The sequence below is a fragment of the Canis lupus genome, chromosome 24 (assembly GCF_048164855.1).
Source record: "Canis lupus baileyi chromosome 24, mCanLup2.hap1, whole genome shotgun sequence".
Lineage (NCBI taxonomy): Eukaryota > Metazoa > Chordata > Mammalia > Carnivora > Canidae > Canis > Canis lupus.
Window position 1 is genome coordinate 35,857,646 of NC_132861.1, and position 27,835 is coordinate 35,885,480.

General features: G+C 48.1%; 1 protein-coding gene across 2 annotated transcripts in view; it reads left to right on the forward strand.

The window, feature by feature from the left end:
* The first annotated feature begins 1,297 nt into the window (after positions 1-1,297).
* The window catches only part of LOXL2 (lysyl oxidase like 2), a 90,736-nt gene continuing 64,198 nt past the window's right edge, over positions 1,298-27,835 (forward strand). The window contains exon 1 of one of the 2 annotated variants that reach the window (XM_072796259.1): positions 1,298-1,466. The gene's annotated coding sequence lies outside the window, so the exon portion shown is untranslated. The remainder of the gene's footprint in view (positions 1,467-27,835) is intronic. The other variant, XM_072796260.1, reaches the window with a different exon arrangement.

Below are 27,835 nucleotides of genomic sequence, written 5' to 3' on the forward strand. Positions count from 1 at the left end.
ACCACCACAGTCAAGATACCAAACAATTCCAGTACCACAGGAACTGGAACTGGGACTCCTGCTACCCTCCCATAACCCACCCGTCCCCTTTCTTCCCCCTCTCTCCACCACCTACCAGACCTGATAATTAATTCTGGGGAGGCTAAGGAAGAGGGACCAGGGGAGCCCCCTTTTCTGCCTAGCAGAGCTCACAGGGATGGGGGTGGGCGGTGAGTTAGGGACCAGGCTTAGGGTAGCATGCTAAGTTAGCTGTGGCCATGGGAAAAGTCCAGAGGGCCAAGGGAGGATGTCCTGGAGGCCAGTGGACTTAGAAATCCACAGTGAGGAGAGGTCTGAGCTGGAGGTGAGTTTGGGACTCACCACCTGTCACTGCTGGCCTGTGGATTTGCTAGGGAAGGGGAGTCTGGTGGGAGGGGAGCAGGAGGAGGATCGCAGCCCTTAATGTACCAGACATCTACCGACAGTCCCCTTCTGGCTGCCGCCTGCCCAGAGGCCCACAGACTTGGTGCCTTGTTTCACAGCCGCCTGCCTCCTGTCTGGTCAAGCCTTGCTGTTGCTTAAGGGGCCCTGGGAATCCGCACAGAGGGCTCCCCCAACGTGTCAGACGCCTTTCACTTTGCCCCCAGTGTGAGCCTCAGAGCCAGCAACGGAATGTCCCTCTGCACAATACGCACCCCTTAGCTGTGTCCCGGCCGGTTCCCAGCGCGCGGGGCTTGTGTTAATCCCGGCCCCGGCGCGCAGGGGAGGACCTTCGAGGTCACTGAATCCGAAGCTCTTCATGACAAAGCAGACAACCAATCCTGGGAGAGGGACGCTTGCCCAAGGCCATAGATGTGACCTGCTGGAAGAAAGGGGGCTATTTGTTTTCATGTTCGGAGTCTGCTTTCCTCCTGGAGAAACCCGGGCGGGCTGGATGAAAGTTTCTGAATCTTCACGGATCGGTTTTTATTGAGCGCCTATTATGCGGCGGAGAGACCGAGATGGGTTAGGGACGGCGCCTAACGCTGGTGGGTAAGGGCATGGAAGGGTTAAATTCCAGGGGTGTGAGGGCGGGCTGGGGGGCGGCGAGAGGAATCTCCCAGAGGCAGGGCCCCGTCCCCGGCTTCCCCGGCTCCGGAAACCTGGGCGCGGGGAGCCTGGGAAGGGCGCCCCCCGCCCCCCCCCCGACCTCCCCCGCACGCCCGCTCTCCTCTTTCCACAAAAGGGGGTGGAGGCCGGGCCTGCCGCGGTAGCCGCCTCCCGGGAAGGGGGTGGGGCCGGGGAGGGGTTTACCTCCCGACTGGAGTTAAAAGTACCGGGAAAGCGTAAAGCGTCCACTCCAGCCGGTGGCTTCCTGGACTCGGAGCCTCCTTTCTCCAGCGGCCTGAGACGGCGGCTCGGGCAAGGGGCTCAGCGGCGACGGGCGCGCAGAGAGGCCACCGTGGAGAGCTGGCCCCAGCCTGGCCGCTGCGGGCCCCTGCTGCCAAGTAAGAGCGCCCCCTGCGCCCCCTGCGCCCCCCGCGCCCCCGTCCCCACCGCGGGAGGCAGGGAAGCGGGAGCTCCCGCTGGGGTCTCCAGGCTCCACTCCCCGCGGAGCCGCCTCTCGGCCGCGCTCCGGGTTCCCGGGCCCCGCGCGGGGCGCCCTCGGAGCGAAGGCTACTTGCTCGGAGAGATGCTGGGACCCGCAGCCTAACGGGGTGCCCTTCCCGACGCGGGCGGCCCGGCCCGGCCCCGCCTCTCCTGAGCCGAGCGGGCGTTGCGGGAGCGCGGGGCGCTCGGTGCCTTGCTGGCTGGGGGCGCCCGCGACCCGGCCGGCCCGAGCTAGTCGAGGCTGTGGCGCGCCGGGTGCCTAGGAGGGTGCGCCGTGGGGGCCGGGGATGCTCGGAGTTGTGGCTTCTGGAGGGTGTGGAGCGCGCGCAGGGGACAGGGGGCGCCCGGGAGCGTCCCCGCTGCTGCGGCTTTGGGGATCCGGAGCGCACGGGGCTGGGGCAGAGTGGGTGGGGGCCACCGAGGCTGCGCCCGGGTGCCCCAGTGCCCACGGCCTCGGAGTTGGGTTTTCTCCCCAGCGAGCTGGAAAGGCTCTGCTGGGCGCCCGGGCGCCCTGAGACGTGCGCGAGGGCAGGCGCGATCCGCACGCCAGGTATTCCCTCCCACGTCGCCCTGGCTCGTCCGGGGACCAGGGAACCTCTCTCGAGAGGCCCCGGAGGAGGAAAGAACCAGCGCCAGCTACCCCGCGGATCGTGCAAGCCGGGTCGGCCCGGGGGTAGTGCAGGGCTCGCCCTGGCACGGAGGCTCTCGGGTCTTTGGTGCCTGCGGTTTTTACGCAGGCGCTTTGGCCGCTGCGCTCTGCACCCCCTCCCCCCAACTCCAAATTTGGGAGCCTTCTAAAGTAGCGGCCTGCTGGGGGTGTGGCCGTCCATCCGCGCCGGAATAGAAATGATTGGAAGAAACCAACGAAGACCACCAGAAACCCCCCAGCGCGGGCGGGACGAGGGGACGCGGCGGATCTCGGCTGGGGGAGGGGGGGGGGCGCGGACTACTCGTGTGCTAGGAGACCTCAGGCCCAGGTGAGAAGAACGACACGCACGAAAACCAGAAACATGGCCCACATTTCTCCCCCTAAAATCTTTGAACTGTGGAGTTCTTTAAAATCAGTCCAGTCGTTTCTTTTTGAAGAGAAGGAAAAACGCTGAAGCTCAAGCAAGGGCCCTGAATTGGTGAATGTGGGGCCTCAAACCCCCCTTTATGCCACCTTGAGCCTGTCTCTTTGGGAACCCCCAGAGCCCATTTGTGCCCCTTGGCTGGAATTATTTCGTTATTTATGATGTTTTCTGTACTTAAAAGTGTTCCGAGATGGGGCTTAAGAGAAGGCCAGGTGTTCATTTCCCTGGTCAGTGCCCAGATGAATGACTTACTCGATGGACCCCGACTCGGCTAAATCAGTCATCACCCCCTCCCTTTTGTCCTGTTCTCCTTCCTGGTCCCTAGTATCTGCCCACGGAAAGAGCAGCAAACCTGTGGCAAAGTGCATGCTCCCGCGGGCCCCTGGGGCTCTTGGGGCCCAAGAAGATCCAGGCTCTGGTGTATGTGTGTGTGCACATGTGTGTGCACCAGTCTGTCTCTCTGCTACTTTGTCGACTTGGTCTAAGGTGAATATGAAACTCAGGTCCAAAGACAAAGTATGCACTTGACATTATAGGTTGGCTGACATTTTGATGCATGGCAGACTGGAAAATTCTGCAAAGAGACTTCCGCCTGTCTCCTTTCCATCTGGGTTCCTGGCCTTTTGCCAAGTCCTTGCTCTCTGACCTCTGGATGACCAGTGTGGAAGGGTCTTTCTTGGGATGGAAACAGATTTTCTATGCTCTGGGGATGACCATCAGTAAAACTTTGTGATGCCCCCCCCCCCCCGATTCTGCAGTGTGTATTTAAAACTTATTTTATATTCTGAAAAATTTCAAAATGCACAGTAGTAGAGAGAAGGCCCCCCATATCTACTCACCCAGCTTCAAGTAATCAGTATTTTGCCCCACTTGCTTCTAACTGTCCCTTTGCCTTTTTCTTTTCTCATTGAAGTATTTTAAGGCAAATTTCAGATTTCATAATCATTCCATCCCTGTATATTTCAGTGTGATCTTGAAAAGTATTAAATAATCATTATGCCATTATTCCATCTAAGAAAACGAACAATGATTCTTTACTATCATCTGATACTCAGCCCATATTCAAACATCTCCCAGTTTTCCCCAAAATGCCTTTCTGAACCTGATCTGAGTTCTGTTGGCTTTTATAATCTATGTTCATGTAGTATGTTATTCCTTTCTTCTTCTTTTTTTTTTTTTTTGTTATTCCTTTCAAACTACTGTTCTACCCACTGTGTCATTTGGTTGTTACAATGCCCTGTTAGAGAGTAAGATAGGTTCTGAATTCATTTTGCAGCTGGGTAAACCAGCAGACAGATAAGCTGTCCAGATGGCACAGCAGGTAGAGGGCAGAACCAGGACCTGACGTAGGCCCCCTCGTCCCTGGGCCACGGTGGTCCTGTTTCTCCGCGCTGTATCAGCTGTTCTCTAAAGCATTCATCTTGGCTCTGGCTTCATCCTGAGCTTATCACTTCCTATACACCTGCTATCAGCAATCCCTGTGTAAATATTTAGTAATTGGTCATTTGGCACTTGAGGTAGATCAGCTGCAAAGTCGGGAAGCCTGGATTTATTTCCCAGCTTATTGTGAAACTGTATGAAAGCAGCTTCCCTCTCGGGGTGGCCCTCTCTAAACTAGGAAGAATTTTTCCCCCCATTCTCAGGCTCCTGGGTCTGGGAGTGGGGTGAGTGAGACAACTGTAGCTGGAATTCCTGGACAAGATCAAGGCCCCAGAAAGAAATCTCATTGAGAACAATTGCCCTTCTTGGATCATTGCCTGACTGTTCTGGCAGCTGGATTTTTTTTTTTTTAAGATTTTATTTATTTATTCATGAGAGACACAGAGAGAGGCAGAGCCATAGGCAGAGGGAGAAGCAGGCTCCCTGTGTGGAGCCCCATGTAGGACTCGATTCCAGGACCCCAGGATCACGACCTGAGTGGAAGGCAGACCCTCAACCACTGAGCCACCCAGGTGTGCCTGGCAGCTGGGATCTCTAGTCAGAGATTCCTAAATCTGATGACAGAGAAGAGGCTTCCCTCTGAAGTCCTTCACACACGGACAACTTTGTTTTCTCTGCTTCTGTCTGATGAGGATACAGAGCACCAGAATTTTGTACTTTTAGCATTTTCATCACTTGTGTTTATTTGCTCTGAAGTGGGGTGATAAATCATTTTTACATCTTATTAGTAGGACTCGTGAATTGGAATTCTCTTTCCTTGGCAGGCTCTGTGGGAAAATGGAATCTTATTTCTTGACTCCTAGATTCTCTGTTCTCATGTTCATTCTGTTCTCACGTTCATTGCCCTGAAATATACATTGAATGAACAGACCTTCCTTAAAACAGGCAGCCAGGGACAGAGAAACAGGCTGCTTCCAATCCCATCATTCAGGGGACGAACCCAGAGGGCACAGCGCTAACCTAGGGTCACACTGTCTTCTGGCAGCCACCAGTTCTCTTCCCCCTTAGCTAATAGGCGGTCTCCATGGGGGTAGAATTTCTAGGTGAGTCCATGTCAGCAGTGGCAGTTGCTTCATTCCTAACATTTTTTAAAAAGATTTTATTTACTTATTCATAAGACACACACACACAGAGGCAGAGACATAGGCAGAGGGAGAAGCAGGCTCCATGCTGATGGATGCGGATGCGTGGATGTGAGCCTGATGCGGGACTCGATCCCAGGACCCCGGGATCACACCCTGAGCTGAAGACAGACGCTCAACCACTCAGCCACCCACATACCCCAGTTGCTTCCTTCCTTTTAAGCTTTGGGAGCATTAGGAGGTATAGTTCCCCCACTCCCAGGGCTACCTGGATTCAGGATGGCTTGTAATTACCTTTGTTCATTTACCTCCATGCAAGGGTCTTCGTGGCCAGTCAGCCTGGCTGTGTCACCCAGACCCACCTGTACTGCAGACCCTGCGCGTGCCTTGAGGCCTCAGATGAAGTGGCCGCAGCCTGCCCTCCTCCAGGCCCACAGAACCAGTGGGACATGCATCCGCAGCAATGCGCTGTTGAGCTTGTTCTGCAGCCGTGTCCAGGTTTGAAGTGAGTCTTCACACCTTCTTAGTTGAGTAATTCCAGCTGTGCTCCTGCTGTCCAGCATGGCGTGTGCTTGGCAGGGAACACCACCTGGCCAGGTGTGCTGGCGGGTCTTCCCCTAACCGCCTGTATCTGAGAAGTCTTCAAGCACCAGAACCATCCTTCCAAGGGTGATAAAGCATGAGGGTGACAGATGAGATTTCTGTCCAGAGTTCAAAAAAAAATTTTTTTTTGTATTTCTCTTGGCAAAAACAGCACACCCAGGCAAGTTTCACGTGGCAAGGAGGGGTGTAGAGTGAGAATGAACTCAGCAGATAATGAGGATGTAATTAGGATCACAGTCCGTTTCTTCTTGCCCAAGGCTTTTGATCCCTTTATTGAGAGTATCTTTAACTTTGTATTGTAATATCATGTGCGAATGATGACATATTTTTTTAGTTTTTTCATTGTCAGAATCTCTGTTAACATAAGCAGACACAGCTGGCCCCATGGATGTTTTGTGCAAACTACCATATGTCTTCCTTGATGCGTCCCCAACACAGAGCTTAAAGTATTTTCTGGGAAAATAATGCTGCTTGCCTATGAAGCGCACGATTTATGGGAACATAACTTACGTCGATGACTTGTGAACAGCTCACTTTGCTCAGTTTCTTTACACTGTCCTCAAACTTGGATCCATGAACTCTCCCACCACCAGCCTTGTACCATTACAGTCATGGGGTAAAATATACCACAGCTTTCCAGAATGCCAGCATGACTCAAAGATCTAGCAAGATCTTTTCCTAAATATCTTTCTAAATCAAATACAAATATCTTTTCCTAAGTATCTTCCTAAATCAAATACAAATATAAAATCGAGTACATTTTAAAAGTCAACTCCCTCCCCACCAAGAATAACATATATAGATAAAATGGCCTCAATCCTAAGCATACACATGTTATAAACTTTTGGTTTTGCTTTTATTGTGGTAAAATGTATATAACTTAAAACTTACCATTTTATTTATTTATTTATTTATTTATTTATTTATTTATTTATTTATTAAAGATTTTATTTATTGTTTCATGAGAGACACAGAGAGAGAGAGAGAGGCAGAGGGAGAAGCAGGCTCCGTGCAGGGAGCCCAATGTGGGACTTGATCCCGGGACTCCAGGGTCATGCCCTGGGCCAAAAGCAGGCGCTAAACCACTGAACCACCCAGGAATCCCCCAAAACTCACCATTTTAATCACTTTTGAGTGGCATCACTTTTGGGTTCAGTGGCATTAAGTATATTTGCATTAAGTACATTCAACTTTCTCATCTTTCCAAACTGAAAGTCTCTGTCCCTATTAAACACCTCCCAGGCCCTGGAGACCACCGTTCTACTTTCTGTGGCTACCTTTTGATGACTCTAGGTACCTCATGTAAGTGGAATCCTATGGTACTCTGTCTTTTGGTGACTGGCTTATTTCACTTGACCTATGTATCCTCAAGATTCATCCATGTTGTAGCATGTGTCAGAGTTTCCTTCCTTTTTAAGGGACTATTCCATTGGATATGGATAGACCACATTTTCTTTTATCCATTCATCCATCAATGGACACTTGAGCTGCTTCCACCTTTTGGTTATGGGGAATAATGCTGCTGTGAACTGGGCATATAAATACCTGTTCTGCATGAAGTTTTACAAAACGAACATGCCTTTAAAACTCCCACCTAAAAAAATAAAAAATTTTAAAAATTAAAAAAAAAATAAAACTCCCACCTAGATCAAGAATAGAATGTCACCCAGAGTGTAGAGATTTACAGGGAAAGCAGGAGATGTCAATGACATGCCATGCCTGCATGTGGCTCCTTCAGCCACACCCCAGGGACTGGGGATTGGATGCTCATTTTCTCTACCATGAGGCAGTTTGGAAGAGATGTTTGAAAAACACAATTTATAATGTGAAAGGCCACAAGATGAGCTGTGAGATTTCAAGCAATGTCTGTCCTTAGGGGAAGATAGTACCACATATTTGGGATTTGCAGTTGCAGCTGTGTTAACACATGACCACTAAGTAAGTCCACCCAGGCTCTCCCTGGAAGTGTGGGGGCGGGCGGGGGGGGGCTCACATCCACCTGGAGAACTCCCCTTTTATCAGCTTCTGCTGGAACATGAGTTTTAAGCTTTAAGGGAAAATTGTATGGCCATATCCTGCTTTCCTTTCTTCCTTCTCTTCCTTCCTCATTCCTCTCTCTCTTCTTAACTGAAATGATTTATTAGTGGCCTTCTAGGTACCAGACACTCTGCCACTCACTGTAGGAGACACAGAAATGAATAAGGCATGATATTTGACATGTGTATTTAAAATGAAATCATCGGTCAAGAATAATATTCTGATGGCTGGCGGCCAGCCCCTTGGTACCCACTAGTGCCAACAGCAGCCTTAGAGCACTGCCAAAGAATTTGTGGAGTTGGGGCTTGTTGCAGCACACAAACAGAGGAAGACTGTCCATCGGGTTACCTAGAATTGCTCTAGCATGCCCATAACCAAAGGGTAAGAATAAGTTTTTTTTTGAGGTTTTATTTATCAAAACAAAAATAAAATAAAAGATTTTATTTATCTATACATGAGAGATGCAGAGAGAGAGAGAGAGGCAGAGACACAGGCAGAGGGAGAAGCAGGCTCCCTGCAGGGGCCCGATGTGGGACTCGATCCTGGGTCTCCAGGATCACACCCTGAGCTGAAGGCAGATGCTCAACTGCTGAGCCACCCAGGCGTCCCAGAATAATTTTTTAAAGTAAGCTGGGGGTCCTGGCTGGCTCAATCAGTAGAGCTTTTACTTGATATCAGGGTCATGAGTTCAAGCCCCATGTTGGGCATAGAGATTACTTTAAAAAAAGTCAAATAAAATATTTTTAAGCTGCCTTGAATTCAGGTACTCTGTTTGAGAGCATTCATGCTAAAAATGATGTTTAGAGGGACACCTGGGTGGTTGCAGTGGTTGGGCATCTGCCTTTGGCTCAGGGCGTGATCCCAGGGTCCCGGGATCGAGTCCTGCATCGTTCTCCCTGCAGGGAGCCGCTTCTCCTACTGCCTATGTCTCTGCCTCTCTCTTTCAGTGTCTCTCATGAATAAATAAATAAAATCTTTTTTAAAAGTGATGTTTAGAGAATATTTTAATGATGAAGAAAACAACCCTAAAATTTACACATTGGTGAAAACCTGTGGGGGTCTCAAACCCTTTTCCGGAAACCAGGCACTCTTGATTTTCTTGAATTGATTCTCTCCAGATGTTTTTCCTTCCGCGCAGCTCACGAAGCCATGTGTATCTCTCCCCACTCCATCCCATCCCCTATACCATCTGTTACACCAAAATCATAACATTACCCAGCGCCAGGAGAGTTGCTGGTCTCCTCATGGGCCTCCTCTCCCTTGATCTTAACCCATGAGAAACCATCCTTTTATGCAATAGCCACAGTGGCCCTTCTAGAGCAGGAGGTGGTAAACTTTTTCTCTAGGGACAGATAACAGCTATTTTAGACTTTGTAGTCCTTAGGCGCTGTGTTGCTGTTGGTCAACTCTGCTGTTTGAATGGGAAAGCAGCCACAGATCACAAGAAATCATTATGGCCGGGTTCCAATAACATTTTATTTCCAAAAACTGTATTTATAGATTTGGCCCAGGGCCTGCTGTTTGCCAACTCCTGCCTTAGGTCACAAATCCGCTCCCATCACCCTCCCGCTTACTGTTCATTGGCTCCTTATCCCCAAAAAGAAAACTTGGGCATGACTTTCAGGTTTCCTCTGGGCCAGCCCTCTGCTTGCTCCTCCACCCTCACCTCTTCCACCTCTCACCACATCCACGCCCCACAGCTCTTCTCCTTTTCATCCTGCAAATGGAACCACATGCAGCTCCCCAAACAGCCTGCATTATTTCAGACCTGCCCTCCCTGCTGCTTTGAATGACCCCCCCCACACACACCCCAACCTTGTCAAACTCAAATTTTCCTCCAAAACCTGCTCAGTGTCAACTGTCTAAGGCTTTCCCTGTTCCTCATCCGCAGGTGTGATCCCTGCCTCCCTGTTTCATTTTTTAAAAAAATATTTTATTTATCTATTCATGAGAGAGACAGAGAGAGAGGCAGAGACACAGGCAGAGGGAGAAGCAGGCTCCATGCAGGGAGCCCAGTGTGGGACTTGATCCCAGGACCCTGGCATCACACCCTGAGCCGAAGGCAGACGTTCAACCACTGAGCCACCCAGGTGTCCCCGTTTCATTTCTGTACCTATTGCTGCACTGTTACTGTACGTATAGTGTGAACTTCTTGCAGGCAGCACCCATGTCAAATGTATCTTTGAATTCCAAGTGCCTGACAGTGTGTGTTGTGCAGCAGATGCTTCGTAAATATATACTGCTAACCTGAGGTGTCATTTAAGTCCATTTTCTTTTAACAGCATAATCGAGATGTAATTCACGTACCACACACTTCACTCATTTAAAGTGTTCGAGCCAATGAATGTTAGTGTATTCACAGATAGGTGCAAAGGTCACCACAGTCAATTTTAGAGCATTTCATTACCAGAAAGAGAAACCTGTGCCCTTTACCTATCACTCGCTTCTCCTATCACTCCGCACCTCCAATCCTGCTAATCTGCTTTCGGCCTGTATGTGCCAATTCTGGATTCATATAAATGGAATCATAGATATGGCTTCTTTTTATTTCGCATAATGTTTCCAAGCCTTAATTCTTTTATTTTTTTAAAGTATTTATTTATTTATTCATGATAGACATAGAGAAAGAGAGAGAGAGGCAGGGACACAGGCAGAGGGAGAAGCAGGCTCCATGCCAGGAGCCCGACACGGGACTCGATCCCGGGACTCCAGGATCGCGCCCTGGGCCAAAGGCAGGCGCCAAACTGCTGAGCCACCCAGGGATCCCCACCAAGCCTTAATTATGTTGTGGCATGTACACATACTTCTTCATACCTTTTTTTACGGCCAAATAATATACCATCATATGGATATACCACGTTTTGTTTATTCACTGTTGATGGATGTTTGGGTTGTTTCCACCTTTTGGCTATTATGAATAGTGCTGCTATGAACATGTGTATGCAAGTTTTTGTTTGGACATCTGTTTCCAGTTCTCTTGGCTATATAAATAGGAATGGAATCTCTGGGTCATGTGGCAATTCTATGTTTATCTTTTTGAGGAATTGCCAACCTGCTCTCCACAATGGCCACATCATTTTACATTTCAGCAATGTATGGAGGTTTCAATTTCCCCACATCTTCACCAACACTTATTTTTTTCCCATTAAAAAAAAAATCATAGCCATCCTAGTGTGTGTGAAGTGGCATTTCATTCAGGTTTTGATTTGCATTTTCCCTGGTGACTAATGATGTTGAATATCTTTTCAGGTGTCATTGGGCATTTGTACATCTTCTTTGGGGAAATGTCTGTTTAAGTCCTGTGCCCATTTTTAAATTGGTCTGCTTATCTTATTCTCATTGAATTTTAGGAGTTTTTATTTTTTATCTTTTTATTTTTTATTTTTTGTAAGATTTTATTTATTTATTCTTCAGAGACACACACAGAGAGAGAGAGAGGCAGAGACATAGGCAGAGGGAGAAGCAGGCTCCATGCAGGGAGCCTGACGTGGGACTCAATCCCAGGACTCTAGGCTCATGCCTCGAGCCGGGGGCAGATTCTTTAACTGCTGAGCCACCCAGACATCCTGAATTGTAGGAGTTTTCATATGTTCTGGATACTAGAGCCCTTTCAGATACATGATTTATAAATATTTTCTCCCATTCTGTGAGTGGTTTTTTTCACTTTCTTGGTAGTGTCTCTTTCTCAGTTCACATCACTTTTACTTAGCATTTATTCTATAATGAACCCAGGAGATACAGAAATTATGTGCCCCTAGGAGGTTCACAGTCTTGAAAGGGAGACAGGTATTCAGACCGTATAGCAAATCCTTGATCAGTATGTTCTGCTATTGCTATCCTGGTTCATAAAACATTTTAATAGTACCTATTGATGCACAAAAGTTTTAAATTTTGATGAAGTACAATATATACATTTTTACTTTGTTTCCTGTGCTTTTGGTGTCCTATTTAAAAAACCATTGCTTAATCCAAAGTCATGAAGATTTACCCCTACGTTTTCTTCTACTAGTCTTATAGTTTAGATTTTGTATGTAGGTATTTGATCCATTTTGAATTAATTTTTGTAAATAGTGTGAAGGAGGAATCCAACTTGTTTCTCTTTTATTTTTTTAAGATTTTATTTATTTATTCATGAGAGACAGACAGAGAGAGGCAGAGACACAGGTAGAGGGAGAAGTAGGTTTCCTGTGGGAACCTGATATGCAACTTGATTCCAGGACCTTGGGATCATGACCTGAGCCTAAGGCAGATCCTTAACTGACTGAGTCACCCAGGTGCCCCCCCCCCAACTTTTTTCTCTTCCATGTGGCAGTTATTCCAGCACCATTGTTTTTACAAAAACTATCCTTTCTCCCATTGAATGGGCTTGGTACCCTTGTCTAAGTGAATTAATCATAAATATGTGAGTTTATGGGCAGCCCGAGTGGCTCAGTGGTTTAGCGTCGCCTTCAGCCCAGGGTGTGATCCTGGGGACCTGGGATCGTGTCCCATGTCAGGCTCCCTGCATGGAGCCTGCTTCTCCCTCTGCCTGTGTCTCTGCCTTTCTCTCTCTCTCTCTCTCTCTCTCTCTCTCTTTCATGAATAAATAAATAAAAATCTTTAATAAATAATTAAATAAGTGAATTTATTATTGGATCTCAGTTCTATTCCATTGATCTATTCCATTGATCCACTGTCCTTATGCTAGTGCCATACTGTCTTGATAACTGTTGCTTTGTATTAGCTTTTGAAATTGGGAAGTATGAGACTTCCCACTTTCTTCTCCCCTCTCAGAATTGTCTCAGCCTTTCTGGGTCCCTTAAAATCCATATATATTTTAGAATCAGCCTTTCAAATTCCATGAAAAAGCCATTTGGGATACTAATAGGGATTTTGATGAATCTGTAGCTCAATTTGTTTTCTCATCTTAGTGATAGACATTAAGTCTTCTAATCCATGAACATGGTATGTTTTTACATTTATTTGGATCTTGAATTTCTTTCAACAATGTTTTGTAGTTTTCTGAGGATAAGTTTTGCATGTCTTTTGTTAAATTTATTTCTAAATATTCTTTTTGGTGCTATTGTAAATAGAATTAGTTTTGTGATTTCATTTTTGCAGTATTCTTTGTAAGCGAATACAAACAGTTAACTTTTATATATTAATCTTGTATCTTGTAACCTTGTTGAAATCTTACCAGTTCTTATACTCTTTTAGTAGATTCCTTAAGATTTTTTTATATATACATGTGGGTTGATTCCTAAACAAATGGTCATAGGTATTTAGGAGGTATATATGTAGTGTCCTAGAACAGGGAATAGAAAGTCCAAAGGCAGGGAATTGTGGAAGCAGGTGTCTCTGGTAACCACATGCCCTCAGGTCATTGTGCCAAGAGCTCAGTGTTGTGGGTGCGTGTCCCCCTAAAGAGAGTGGAGGCATCTTGTAGCTGCCAGTGGGAGCCATGCCATGCTTGGAAATACAGTGAGAATATTAGAATCATTCCTAGAAAGAGGACCAGAAAAGATTTGTGATCAGTACCACTGACACTTATCAGATTCAAAGATAGCTGAGAAAGTCTGCCTTCCTTAGTAAGGGCAAAAACTTGCAGGTCTGTGTGTATATGCCACTACTCTGCAGATGCCATTATCTCCAGAAATGATCGTCAGTGACACAATACCAGCTGGCAGTGTGGAGCTGAGCCTGGCCAGCTTTGGTGATGTGGCAGTCAGTGCCTGTTGCTATTACTCCCTGGGCTTCTGGAAGGGAGCCAGTGCTTCGATGGACAGTAGAATCCCAGATCACAGGCTCTTTTTTTTTTTTTTTAAGATCTTATTTATTTATTCGTGAGAGACACACACAGAGAGAGAGAGAGAGAGAGGCAGAGACACAGGCAGAGGGAGAAGCAGGCTCCTTGCAGGGAGCCCGACGTGGTACTTGATCCCGGGACTCCAGGATCACTCCCTGGGCTGAAGACAGGCACTAAACCGCTGAGCCACCCAGGGATCCCCATGATCACAGGCTCTTAACAAACTTGTGAACAGCACTCCTACCTCCTTCTCTTTATAGCCAGACATTTCCAGACGAGACAAAGATGTGGCTGTGGTCTCTGTACCAGTTGCTTCTCCCTTTGCTGGGGCCACTGGGTCTAATTCTCATCTGAGGGGCTCAGGCCTGAACAATTGACTGTTGGCCAAGGCTACATCACTTGGATGAGAGCTTGGCCTGGAAGCTAGTGGAGACACAGAAAGTGGACAAAGCCAGGAGTGAGTCCTGCTAGGACCACCCTGCAGGAGGCACAGGGAAAGCTAACTAAGCAGGAGGGTCCTCCTTGACCATTTTTGAGGGGCCATCTCTTTGAAAAACTGGTTTGTGTCCTCCCTCCAGCCCAGAACTCCCTCCACCTCCTGCCCAGTGTACTCCTCTTACAGGCCCTACCGAGCCCCACCCTACCTGTCTGGGCTTGGATCAACCCTCCAGGAATTTGCATGCGGTGGGTCCCATCCCCAGGTATCACTTCCTGCCCTAAAACACAGAGACATCAAGTGTTTGCAGTGATTCTATTGCTGACCAAGTCTGCACACTATCCTGGTTCTGGCTTCTGTTCTTCTCCCCTTCTAAAGTGGGACAGAAACTCAGACCAGTTTGGTGACTGATTGTTGGCTCTGGGAAAGTGTGTGTGTAGAGGGGAGGAGGTGGGAGGATGGTTAAAACCTGTTATGCAAGTGGTATGTTAAGAGTGGTTGATGAGGGGATCCCTGGGTGGCTCAGCGGTTTAGCGCCTGCCTTTGGCCCAGGGCGCGATCCTGGAGTCCTGGGATTGAGTCCCGCATTGGGCTCCTGGCATGGAGCCTGCTTCTCCCTCTGCCTGTGTCTCTGCCTCTCTCTCTCTCTCTTTCTCTTTCTCTATGTCTATCATGAATAAATAAATAAATAAATAAATAAATCTTAAAAAAAAAAAAAAGAGTGGTTGATGGATGAAGCAACACCCTTTCTGGGATTTTTTTCCAGGTTCTTGCTGATTTTATAATTATAATAGTTACCACTCACTGAGCATTGCCACGGGCCAGTCACTGTACTAGGCCCATGATACTTCCTATCCAACTCACTAAGATGGTAAGGCCCTTCTCGGCAGAAGCCAGATCTGAATCTGAGACCACTCTCTGATACCAACACCATGTTCTTTCAATTACTGGATGTCCTCTTGTACTCAAACTAAGTCTTCATTTTATTGGGAGCCTGGCTAATTTGAACCTGAGGGACATCTTGGCCTCACACTGCTCCCAGTGCCATTATAAAGTACTGCCTTCAAGCAGCAGCACTGACTTTGGATTTTCTTTGACTCTGTTTATGGGCTATGTGCTCTAAAGATAAAACGCATCTCTTACAGACGCTATATATGTTTGACTTTCCCTTTCTGATCCAGTCCAAGAGTCTCCATTAGGTACACTTTTAAGAGTTTAAAATTGTACCTTCAGCCTCCCCAAGAAAGAACCTGGTTAAAATGAGATTCCACCCAGAGCCAGAAGTGGACTGTGGGGAACCCCAGTTGATCACAACAAATTACGCCTGACAAAGGCCTCTTTCTGGAGGATGAAAAAAATTCGGCTATAATTTATATGCTTACCTTCTCACCATTTCCCTATGCCCTGAACATTCCTGCTCCATGGCCAGAAATAGACAGGACTGAGGTGGAATCTTTGGCCAGGGGCCAAATGGACCAGCCCTGGCCAAGCCTGGTGTCAAAGTCTGCATTCTTGTCTGAGGTGGTTCAGAAAGGCCCCGTCGTCCCCCACCGCTTCCCTCATTCTCTGAGCACACCCCATTCACTAGAAGCAGCCTTCTTCCACAAAGGAATGTGTTCCATGTGGGGCCAGAGGCAGCACCAGGACCACAGCTGGGGTAGCCTCCCGCCGTGCACTCTGGGCTGTGAATGAGGACCATTCATCCCTCCTGCTGATCCAGCAGGAATCCCTAGCAGTGAGGGTCTGATGAAGGAGACAGCCCCCCACCCCACCCCTCGACCCCATATCTGAATGCTGACATCTGGCAGAGATGTTAAGCGGAGCATTCTGTCTCAGTGAAAGAATTCTGCTGAGTTCTGTGCCCCACTGTTTAGCGAACATTAAGCAAGTGGCCTTTGCATGGTGGGCCCCTGCGCCTGGCTGGGGTGGGGGTGGGGGTCCCTTGTTTATGTGACGCTTCCCATTTGGAGCAGGAGGGTCCATTCCTGGGAGCTGCACAGCACAAGATGTGGAGCAAGGGGCTGGGAGGAATGATTCATTGCCCTGCCTCCGAAGGGCCTAGAAGCGACAGGGCCAGTCACGCAAAACTGGAGCGAGGCCTGCTTTCAGTGGGCCCCAGCCCATCCAACATCCACCACACATGTTGGTGGGCAGGCAGAGAGGGGTCACGGTGAAGAGGATCAGCTTGTGTGACAGCAGTGCTTTTTGCTAAATGCACTACATATAAATAGTGGATATAAATATATGCACTACATATATTGCATAGTGGATTTATATGCATTACATATAAATAGTGGATGATGCTTCCAGTACATTCCCCCCACCCCCACCCTCCACCCTTATCTGGGCATGCTTTCGTTACTGACTGGGAATCAGTTGATCACATGGGGCATTTTTTGACTGGGTGCCACAAAGCGAGGTGTCAGTGGTAAGAGGCCATGGTTTGTCATATTCTTTAAGGCTGCTCCCAGGAAGTCAACAGCCACTTGACTTTTAAGAAAATATTTTGAAGCAAGCAAGTTCTATAGCACAGATTCCTCTTTTCAGGTAGATGATGGAGGGACTCAAACGGGTTGCTTCTGGGGGAAGAAAAACATTTGAATAGCTCCAAGGCTACTTGAGACTGGAGATTTCCTTGGAGTAGGCCTTTCATATTCTTTGCTAGGCAGAATGATTCAGATGTCAAAATAGTAGCCTAAGAAAAGGACCCTGGAAATTTCACTTTTACATTTTCTACTTTGCCTTTTGGAGCCCTGTTGGGTTAAAATTAAGTAACTGATTTTCAAATATTTATCCTTTATGAGGGCAATGCCACTCTTGGAATCCTTGAAATCAGTGTTTCTAGAATGTACTAGAAAGCTCCTAAAGATGTCCTCAAAGACTGATGTTTATCAGACAATTGAAGATTTATCAGACAATTTCATGATGAGATGAAAAACTTGAATAAGATCCAGGCTTAGAAATTCTCTCCCTCTGACTGTGCCCTCAGCCCCAGCAAGACCAAGAAGCACTGGATGACTTAGACTCCACTTAAAAGTCTTATTTGCAGACACTGCAGACTCCCTGGAGCCCACCCTCCCCTTGGACCTGACACAGTGTAGCACCTACCTAGCTTATACAGCACGTATGAAGATGCCTGTTGATTTAGGTCATTAGGCTTTTCTCCAATATTATATGTTCTTTGGAGCAAATGTATATTTCTGGTTTTCAATTGAGTTGTCCCAAGAGCTGGATCCAGGAGGACCTACCTAAGCTCATCCTTGGGGGTCACCAGTTCCCCCAAATCTGAAGATAAAATTAAATACAACCCATTTCCCTCATGCAGCCTAGCAGCTTGTAGTTGGCACTTACATTGCCTGGCCCGAATCTAGCAGGCTGCACCTGTTTGAACCAAAATACTTTACCTGGTATTTTTGACTACATACCATAGATCAGGAACTTAAGATACACGATCTCTGATTTTTATAACAATCCTGAAAAGTCAGTGTTTCTTGTTTCCCCTTTAAAAAGTTGCTTTTAGGTACACATCGCTTCCATTTTACAGATGAAATACAGAGGCTTGGAAAATCTAAGCGTCCCTGAGGCCACAGAGCTAGGAAGTGGAAATGACATTTGAACCCTGTTCTGCACACCTCTAAACTAGTACTCCATGCTGCTTACTGACAACAGAGAGGCAGCGGCGTGTCGTTCTGCATGGGGGAAGAACGTGCAGGCTGAGTAGGCACTGCATGCAGGGGGTGCTCAGGGCCCTTGGTAAGGGTGAGCTGATTCTAGCTGATGTGTTTCGGAAGTGCCTGGGACCTTCAATCCCAGTGATGTGAAGGAATGCTTTCCCTATCTCCCCGGATCCCCCCACCCAGGGGGCATAGAGCCTCTTGTTGGCCAAGCTGATACTAGTATCCATTGTGTGAAAATTGCATCCTCCAGTGGATTGAATTGGATGTAAGAATGTCCTCAACTGCCTAGCCAAGAGCCAAGTGAGAAAATATTAGGAGATATAATTTACCAACTTTCCGATAAGCCAGGGCCACAGCCAACTTTTCTCTGGCACACACTGGCTCTCATTCATGTTAATCACATACTGCAGTCCATGGGCATCTTGCCTTGAACCCTCTGATGCTGGCCCACTCCCGAGCCAAACTGTGTGAATAATTAAGACCATCTGCTGCAGTAGTTCCTAGACTTGAGTCGGATGAGGTTTTAACAGAATACTCTCTAAGGTGAGCTTCCGCCTTGTGAACTCTGCTCAGCATGCCTGGAGAGGGTTCCTGAAACCATCTTGAGCTTGCTTTTTGGTATGTGTGAGCAAGCTACAGAAATGTTCCACTGACCCAGTTGGCTTGTGTTCAGGGTAGAAGATGCTCCTGGAATTTCCATGTTGGGTGGTGGTGGTGCGTCTGCCTGTCAATATGCTGGGAAGTCTTCAAAGGTGAATGCTGCGGGTAGATCATTATGGTAGCAGATACCATAATTGGTCAGATGTCTCCACCATTTTTTTCTTTTATTGGATGTCTTTAGCAGAATAAAATTTCTGACCAGGACTGATAGAGTAGGTGTGAAGAAGGGAAACATGTCTTCCATCAATCCAAATGTCATCAAATGTCCAAAATGGTAAAGGGAGAATTTACCATATTTGTTTATGATTAGGCACCAGAAAAGGTGAGAAACCTATTGCTCTTCGGTGTGTTTTCTGCAAATTAAAATTGAAGTTTTCCTTTGCTTTTGTTTTTCATCATTTGGAGCCTAGCTCGTTTCTTAGTGAAGCTCCAGCCCTGTAACCCATAACAGTCTTAAGCAAATTGGTCCCTGGGCAAGGCTGTGTATACCAGAGTGTGCTTGTCTCAGCCACAGAGATAAGAATGTTTAACGAATAAACGAATCAGCTCTGGTATCTGGCTGCCTGAATGGAAATCCCAGCTTGAGCACCTTTTAGCTATGTGACCTTAAGAAAAATCACGTAGCCTCTCTGTCCCTTGGGTTTTCCTTGGGGAAGTAGGGATGCTACTAATACTCTCTGAGAGGGCTTCCCGGAGCTGTGCCATCCAATTTTTGGTGGCCACCGAGCATCTGAAATCTGCTCGATTGAACTGAGATGTGCTGTAAATCTAAAGTACCCACCAGCTTTCAAAGACTTAGTATAAGAAAAGAATGTGAAGTATCTCATTAACAATTTTATATTGATTACATACAGGAATCATACTATTTGGGATATATTAAATAATATATACCATTAACATTAATTTCACCTATATGATTTTACTTTTTAATGTGCCTACCATAAAAATTTAAATCACATATGTGGCTCATATTATGTTTCTTTTGGGAAGCTCTGGTCTACAGAATTAAGTTGGTTCGTACCCGTAAAGCACTTTCCACACCGTAATTGATACAGAATGAGTGATCAATAAATACAGGGTTTGCTTATTTTTTTAAAAAAATCCAGCTTTTTCTTTAACAGAATCCCACCTTCAACACCAGCCCACATAGTGTCCAGGTTTCTGTATAAAAGCAGAGCTCATACTTAGAAGAAGGGGGTGGGGAGGAGAGCAAATGAATACATAAAGCGGGCAGAGACTAATAAAATGTTATCTGGGGCAGCCTGGGTGGCTCAGCAGTTTAACGCTGCCTTCAGCCCAGGTCCTGATCCTGGAGACCCAGGATCGAACCCACGTCAGGCTCCCTGCATGGAGCCTGCTTCTCTCTCTGCCTGTGTCTCTGTGCCTCTCTCTCTCTCTCTCTCTCCCTTTCTCTCTCTCTCTCTCTGTCTCATGAATCAATAAATGAAATCTTAAAAAAAAATAAATCCTTAAAAAAATAAATAAAAATAAAATAAAATGTTATCTGTCGCTGAGTGGGGGCATTAGTGTGGAACTCTTCATCACAGTCTTTGCACAGCCAGAGGAGCAGAGCAGACCTCCTAACGGGAAGCCGATCTACCTCTCTGCACCTTCTAATATAATGTTATGCTGAAAGATGGAGGCCTGCTGGGCTGCCCTGGAAGCTTTCCTTCTGCCTTCCTTCCTGAGGCTGGCATCTATTTGGAAATGGCCTTCAGAGAGGGAAAGGAACATGCTTGGCCTACCTGGAACACTCAAAGCAAGAGATGATACCAGCCCCTTCTAGCTCCCTGAGCATAGCTAAAGGTGTTGTTGGAGGTGAGCCAGGAAGGCAGAAGTAGCTGGAGCAGGCATCTTAGAGCAGGTGTGTGTTGAGTCATGCTCCCTGTGGGTCTGCTCTGTTCTCCCCTCTGAGTGTCAGAGTGGCTCACTGCCTCAGGTCTTTTGCAGACCCTTAGGGTGTCAAGTCCAGCATGTGGTCAGGGGCTCATCCTTTGAGGCCTAACAGGTATGTACAGTGAGTTGGCACATTTCCCAGGAAATCAGCTGTGATGAGTTGGGATTTTACCTTACTCTGCCTCCCCTGATCCCACCTTTCAGCCCATCCAGCACGGATTATCTGGTGGGGTGAGATTTTATGATCCCAGGGGATCTTCATCTCCCATAAATCACCACAGCATCTGCCTACCATCTTCACTACACAGTGAATTTCAGCAGTAAGCAGGTACCTATGGTGGCTGATCTGAAGGGCATGGGGAAGGTCCACCGACTCATGAAAAACCTCGTTGGCTTGCTTCCAACATTGTACAAGATGCGAAATTCAACTATTGGAATTCATATCTAGGACTTCCTGTTACAATGTAAAAGTACCTTGTCCTCAGAAGAGTAATTATTCTTTAATGTATTAAATTCCTAAATACAATAATTTCTTATGGAATGAATTTATCTTCTTGCTTTCCAGTGCAATTAGATCAGAAGAAAAAGGAATGTTTTTTATTCCTAATTTTTAGGAATAAGAAAAATACATTTTTTTTATTTAGTTCCTGAAAATAGGAATTTTATTTATTCACTCAATAAATATTTGCTGAGTTTCTACTGAGCACCCACAGTCAGGGGTTCTGTGTTGGCAGGACTGAAAGAAAACTAATGTGAATGAGTCTATGCTGTGTGCTAGGAATTTTTACATTATTTAATTTAATCTATACACACACACACACACACACACACACACACACACACGGGAGGTTATTTCCATAATCCAAAGAGGAAATTCAGGCTCTGAAAGTAAATTGTCCCCAAATCAATAGAGCTTGGCGGTGGTGAAGGCAGATTTCAGACATTTGTGTTCTGATTCCAAGATGCCAAACAGACTTCTCCAGGGAACCAGTGGTGCCAACAGAAACCAGAGGAAGGGTTGCCGAGAGGCAAGAGGACCCTTTGAAAGAAAAGGGAGCCAAAGGTCCCTCCCATCCACTTTACTTGAATAGCGCTTTGACCTATGATCATAGAAGACAGCTTGATTTTAAAACAAGCCATGGAGAGGCACATCAAGTATCAGCCGGTCAGCTGATGAGATCAGCAGATGAGGATGGAGCCGTGGAACAGGGTAGGTGTGCACACAGAGAGCTAGTGAAGCATGTGTTTGGGGTGGGCTCAGCACCAGAGCATCAGCAGGCAAGAGTGAGAGATCCAGGGGGTCAGCGGAATCAGGACCAAGGTTCGGAGAAAGAGGGGATCAGCCCTTAGAAAGACTGACCAGAGCAAGGCAGGGGACACAATGGTTCGTCCAGTGCCTAGGATGGCAAATGCCCAGCAGGCATGCTTTGTGGCAGTTATCACAAACCCATGCCAGCCCTCTTGCCTCTAAGGTCTTGATACCACTCAGCACCCTAGATAGCCACCACTAGCTGGGTGAACGTGACATGCAGGTCACATGGATAGCTGCTTGCCTTCCCTGTGCTAGCACACCCTCTTCATGGCACAGATGAGGGACTGGAGGCTGGGGGTGGCAGGGACTCAGACTACAAGACACTGAGAGCCTGCGCTCTTGTCATGGTCCCTGGCTGCATTTTGGCATCCAGCAGGATGCTTCCAGGTCCTCTGCAAGCTGGCCTTAGCCCAAACTTAGAGCCTAGCTGAGAAACAAAATGGTGACAGACAGGGACAGACAAAGGCATCCTAGTATAGGAGATAGAACTGGAAGGCAAGATACCCAAGGTCAAGAAAAGGCTCTGCCAATTACTAACCATCGACCATGGGCCAATCCAGTAAACCGTTGGTCCTCATTTCTTTTATCTATAAAGTGAAATGAGAATGAACTTGCTGACTTGATGGACTTGCTCTGAATTCCCATCCTTCTTTTCCAGCACCTTCTAAACTATGCTCTAAACACCACCTTGCTCTGTCCCTACATGGATTGCTGGTTTTCACACCTGTTGCTTTAATCACCTAGTTTGCTCTAGTGCTGACTACTCCCCATTTTCTTTTTCCTAATCTTCCCATAGCCTCTCCTGACCTTTGTACTGAAGTAGGAGGAGTCCTGGATTTGGGAAGCAGGAGCTACAAATTGTTCCCTGCTCTTGCTCCCTTAGCCAAGTGATCCCAGACATGGCCTTACCCTTTCTCTCTTTCTCTCTCTTTTTTTTTTTTTTAAGATTTTATTTATTCATTCATGAGAGACACAGAGAGAGAGAGGTAGAGACACAGGCAGAGGGAGAAGCAGGCTCCATGCAGGAGCCCGACGAGGGACTCGATCCCTGGTCTCCAGAATCATGCCCTGGGCTGAAGGCGGGGCTAGGCCTAAACCCCTGAGCCACTCAGGGATGCCCCCTGCCCCGCCTCTTTAAAAATAAATTCATTCATTCATTCATTCATTCATTCTTTTGGGTCTTCCCCTTTCAAATGGCTCTGCATGTTCCTTTCTGGCAAAAACCTCTCATTTTCTTCTGACTCACCTCTTACACCCATTACTCTTAACGCCCCCATAGTCTGGTCCTACCTATTCAAAACTTGAATAAATTCTCTTCTTATAATTCCCCCATTCCAGAGAGATAGGACCAGCCCAAGAGACAATGGGAGAAAAATGAGGACAAAATTTATATTCTAGATGGGGAGGTAGAACCAGCCCCATGAGGATGTGAGCGCCTGGCATTTCTTATATCTCTCCCACAGCAACAGCTGGATCCATACTGGGCACATAATAGGTGCTCAGTTAAATACTCATTAAGTGTAAGCATATTACTTTTCATTTACATAGCACAATTTATAAAGATTCTCTGAACTGAAAGAAGCTGAATAAGGAGATGGAGCACAGAAGTTAGGAGGTCACACAGGCTGTCCCTCCATTCTTGCAGGAAAAGAAGGGAGGGCCTGTTTTTTTGCACCCTGACCCTTTTTTTTTTTTTTTTTGTCGCCTCTTCTGAGAGGAAAAGTCCACAGAGGGAGCTATACCCAGGCCCTAACAAAATTCAGTCCCAAGCCCTGCAGTTGTTCAATTAAAAAAAAAGGCCTTTTTCACCTGCTCTAATGATCCTTTCTGGAAGAAGCATGTGTGCAATAGGAGACCTTATTTAAGGTAATAGCAGAAAGGGGCACCTGGTTGGCTCAGGGGCTGAGCATCTGCCTTTGGCTCAGGGTATGATCCCTGGGTCCCAGAATTGAGTCCCCCATCAGGCTCCCCACAGGGAGCCTGCTTCTCCCTCTGCCTATGTCTCTGCCTCTTTCTGTGTCTCTCATGAATGAATAAATAAAACCTTTATAAAAAAAAGGTAATGGCAGAAAGCAGAGGAGGTCCTTCTTGTTTGAGGTTTGACTGCTATTCTCACCCCTCTCCTCTGAGTTCTCACAACTGGGAATTCCTAGGAGGCACCTAAAGCAGATGAAAGTAACCTCTTCGTGTGACAGAGCGGAGATTGGGGAAGGCTGCTTGGGCCACCATGGGGCTCCTACCTCCCCAGGGAAAGGGGAAGATAAAGGTAATGGAGTTTTTCCTCTGCTTTTGCCCCTGCTGTCATTGGCTGAATGCGTTTGATCACAGGTCAGAGCGATGTATGTATTTCACAGAGAGAAACACTGAAGAAGGGGAAATGGTTTTCTAGGGGTAACAGAGCTGTGCCAACCCAACTGTGCTCTCAGAACTTGCGCCTGCTGCTCTGCTCCAGGCCCTTGGTGAGGTCTGTCGTTTATAAGGAAAACTGTGACTGTCACCCCCCATCCGGGAGGCCTGCGGGGCCCTGGTCTCCTCCGCCCTCCCTCTCCCCTCTTCCAGGAATGGGGATGTCGCCCTCTGAGCCAGCTGCACCCTGTCATTATCCAGACCTTCTAAAATAAGGGCCTGACATGTGTCGGGCTCCGTGCTAAGCCTGGGGACCCGGCGCCCTGGGCTCCCCGGCTGGAGCCGCGCCCCCGGGCCTCTCGGGGAGCCAGGGCGGCCGAGGACGGGTTGGGTCGGCGGGGCCGCGCCAGGTGCCGCGGGGGAGTCCAGGGCGCAGGGTCAGGCCGCGGCCCCCCCCTTCCCCCCGCCCGGACCCCGCGCCCCCGCCTGCCCCGGAGGACCTGGGCGGCCCGGGCCCGGGGGCGGGTAGGAGGAGGAGGGCTGGGGGGGCTGGGGGGCGGCCCGCCCCCGGGGCACGATTGCGGGGCGCCGCAGGCCAGGGCGCCCTCCGGGGCTGGGCCCTGCACCCCCCGCCGCCGGCCCCTCTGCACCCCCCGCCGCCGGCCCCTCTGCCGCGCTCCGGCTCCGTCCCTCGCGGGCGTCGGGGTCGCGGGGCGCCGCAGGCTCCCGGGGGTGGCCAGAAGCAGGGGGACCACCTGGACGGGTTCCCCGCCGGCCGCCTTGCTCGGGCAGCGGGGGTCGCCGCAGGCCCACGAGGGACTGAGCCCAACTCCAGTGCAGGGCGCCCGGGAGGAGCAGGCGAGGCCTCGCCCTTGAAGGGGGGCAGCGTGGGGAGGGGACCACGGGGCTCTGCACCCGCCCAAGCTCGGCTTGGATGATGGTTTTCACCTGGCAGTTTATCCCTCCAGAGGGCTGATCGGATGCCAAAGAGAAAAATAAATTTTACAAAGCTATTAGGGAAAAGGCATGGAGAGAGAATTTCCCAAGAAGAAAGAACGAATAAGGGGAAGGGAAGGGAGAGGGAAGGCAAAGGAGAGGGAAGGGAGAGGGAGAGGAGAGGGAGAGAGAAAGGAGAGGGAAGGGAAGGAAGAGGGAAGGGAGAGGGAGAAGAGAGGGGGAAGGAAGGGAGAGGGAAAGGAGAGGGAGAGGGAAGGGAGAGGGAGGTGGAGAGGGAGAGGGAAGGGAGAGGGGGAGGGAAGGGAGAAGGAAGGGAGAGGGGGAGGGAAGGGAGAGGGAAGGGAGAGGGAGAGGGAAAGGAGAGGGAAGGGAGAGGGAAAGGAGAAGGAGAGGAAAGGGAGAGGGAAGGGAGAGGGAGAGGGAAGGGAGAGGGGGAGGGAAGGGAGAGGGGGAGGGAAGGGAGAGGGAAGGGAGAGGGAGGAGGAGAGGGAAGGGAGAGGGAGGAGGAGAGGGAAGGGAGAGGGAGAGGGAAGAGAGAGGGACAGGGAAGGGAGAGGGAAGGAGAGGGAAGGGAGAGGGAGAGGGAAGGGAGAGGGGGAGGGAAGGGAGAGGGAAGGAGAGGGAAGGGAGAGGGGGAGGGAAGGGAGAGGGGGGAGGGAAGGGAGAGGGGGAGGGAAGGGAGAGGGAAGGGAGAGGGGAGGGAAGGGAGAGGGAAAGGAGAGGGAAGGGAGAGGGAGGAGGAGAGGGAAGGGAGAGGGGGAGGGAAGGGAAAGGGAAGGGAAGAGAAAGAAAGAAAGAAATGCAGGTGGCTGATGAGAATGGGTGGGTGTGGAGGATGCTCAACTTCACCAGTAGCAGGAAAAATGCTAGTTAAGCTTTTCTGCTTATCAGATGGAGAAAGGATTGAAGACATGGTCCTAGCTAGAATTCGGAATTGGCGAGGGAACCGACCCGCTCCTGGCTGATGTGTAAGCTGACAGTCTTTCTGGAGGGCAGTTAATACAGTTTTGCAAAATGTTGACTTTTGGCCAGGCTCTTTGACCCAGCGATTTTTACTTTTTGGAATTTATCCCAAGACTGTGCAAAGTTTTAGCTACAAGATTATTCATTTCAACAATGTTTATAGCAGTAAAAAAAAAAAAAAAAAGAAAGAAATCATGATAAGATCATCCAATTTTATGGTATATTGATAAATAACAATCTCATAAGAGAATAGTCAAGGTGGCATAATATTGGCAGTATACTGATGAAGGTGAAAAGCAGTTTACAAAGCAAATGTGTAGAAGATTATTCCAGCTTTTTAATGGATTTATGTATGTACCAAAAGAACAAAAGGCTGGAGGGGTGCATAGCATAGTGTTGGTAATGGTTTCCTCTGACAGTGATACTGTGAATTATTTTCTTCCTTTTACTTGTTTGCATTATCCAGATTTTTATTACTAGTTTGCAGAAGAAAGAAGATAAAAAGTTATTTTTGAAATAAGAGGGAAGCATCTGGGTCTAATGCTTTACAATCCCCCAGAGTAGAAAGCAGAAGGCCCCACAAAAGAAGCAAAAAATTCAGGAGCACTTTTCTAGGAAAGCTTTAGGAGTTGAACACTGGCCATTCCCACAGATTGGAGAATCCAAGAAGACGGGTGGAACAGTTTGTAGATATCCACATCCAGAGAGTCAGATTTCTTTTTAAAAATTCCAGTATTTGGGATCCCTGGGTGGCACAGCGGTTTGGCGCCTGCCTTTGGCCCAGGGCGCGATCCTGGAGACCCGGGATCGAATCCCACGTCGGGCTCCCGGTGCATGGAGCCTGCTTCTCCCTCTACCTATGTCTCTGCCTCTCATTCTCTCTCTCTCTCTCTCTGTGACTATCATAAATAAATAAAAATTAAAAAAAATTCCAGGGCAGCCCTAGTGGCTCAGCGGTTTAGCGCCGCCTGCAGACCAGGGCGTGATCCTGGAGACCCTGGATCGAGTCCCACATCGGGCTCTCTGTATGATGCCTGCTTCTTCCTCTGCCTGTGTCTCTCCCTCTCTCTGTCTCTATGAATAAATAAATAAAATCTTAAAAAAAAAAATTCCAGTATTTTTTTTTCTTTCTGAGACGTGAAGAGATGATAGGAAGGCATCTGTAGCTCTTGTGTCAGGGGGAGCTTGGGGTGGGGGGGCTAGGGAGGACAGGCAAATCCTGGACTGGGGTGAGCTACTAGGGGCAGTAAAGCCTGCTGGCAGAGGACAAAGCCCGGGTCAGCCTGCCGCCCAGATGCAGGGCCTGGCTTGCATCTTTTGCATCTGTGCAACCTTGGGCAACTTTCCCAACTCTCTGTGCTTCCTTTTCCTCCTGTGGGTCATAGTGGTGTTTATCTCATCGAGTGAGTTAGCAGTAGAATGTTGAGAATAGTGTGTTTTAAAATGTACCCAGAAATGGGTACATTTTACATAAAATGTTTGTCTGAATGGGGTATGGTAAGACACACAGACATGAATGTTAACCAACTAGAATTTAAATAAAAATTGGAAGAAAAAAAATAAAGTCACTTAGTTTAAAAAGTTATATACTGGGATCCCTGGGTGGCTAACTTTAGTTAGTAAAAAGGGGGGGGGGGAGATACGCAAACGTGGAAATGACCATTTTGAAGAAGTTTATACTCCCCAAATCCTAGAAACAGGAGGCAAGGCACATGATGGGGGGTCACATGGGGAAGCATCCAGGGCTGGTCACACCACTGGCAAGAGCCTTTATCGTGACAGTCCCCTGCGAATCCAGTTCTGGATTGGTTGGTCAAATCTTTTTGGCTCACTCTGGGCCGGAGGGGCTCTCTAGTTGTCTGGTACCTGGCCCTGGAGTGACGAGGGCAGAGGGATAGTGGCCCAGAGTATGAGATTTCCTAAGGAGGTAGTTGAGAGGTCGTGGCTCTGGACCGGTCGGTTTGGATATGAAGAGTACACTTGTAAGTGTGTTCTTTAT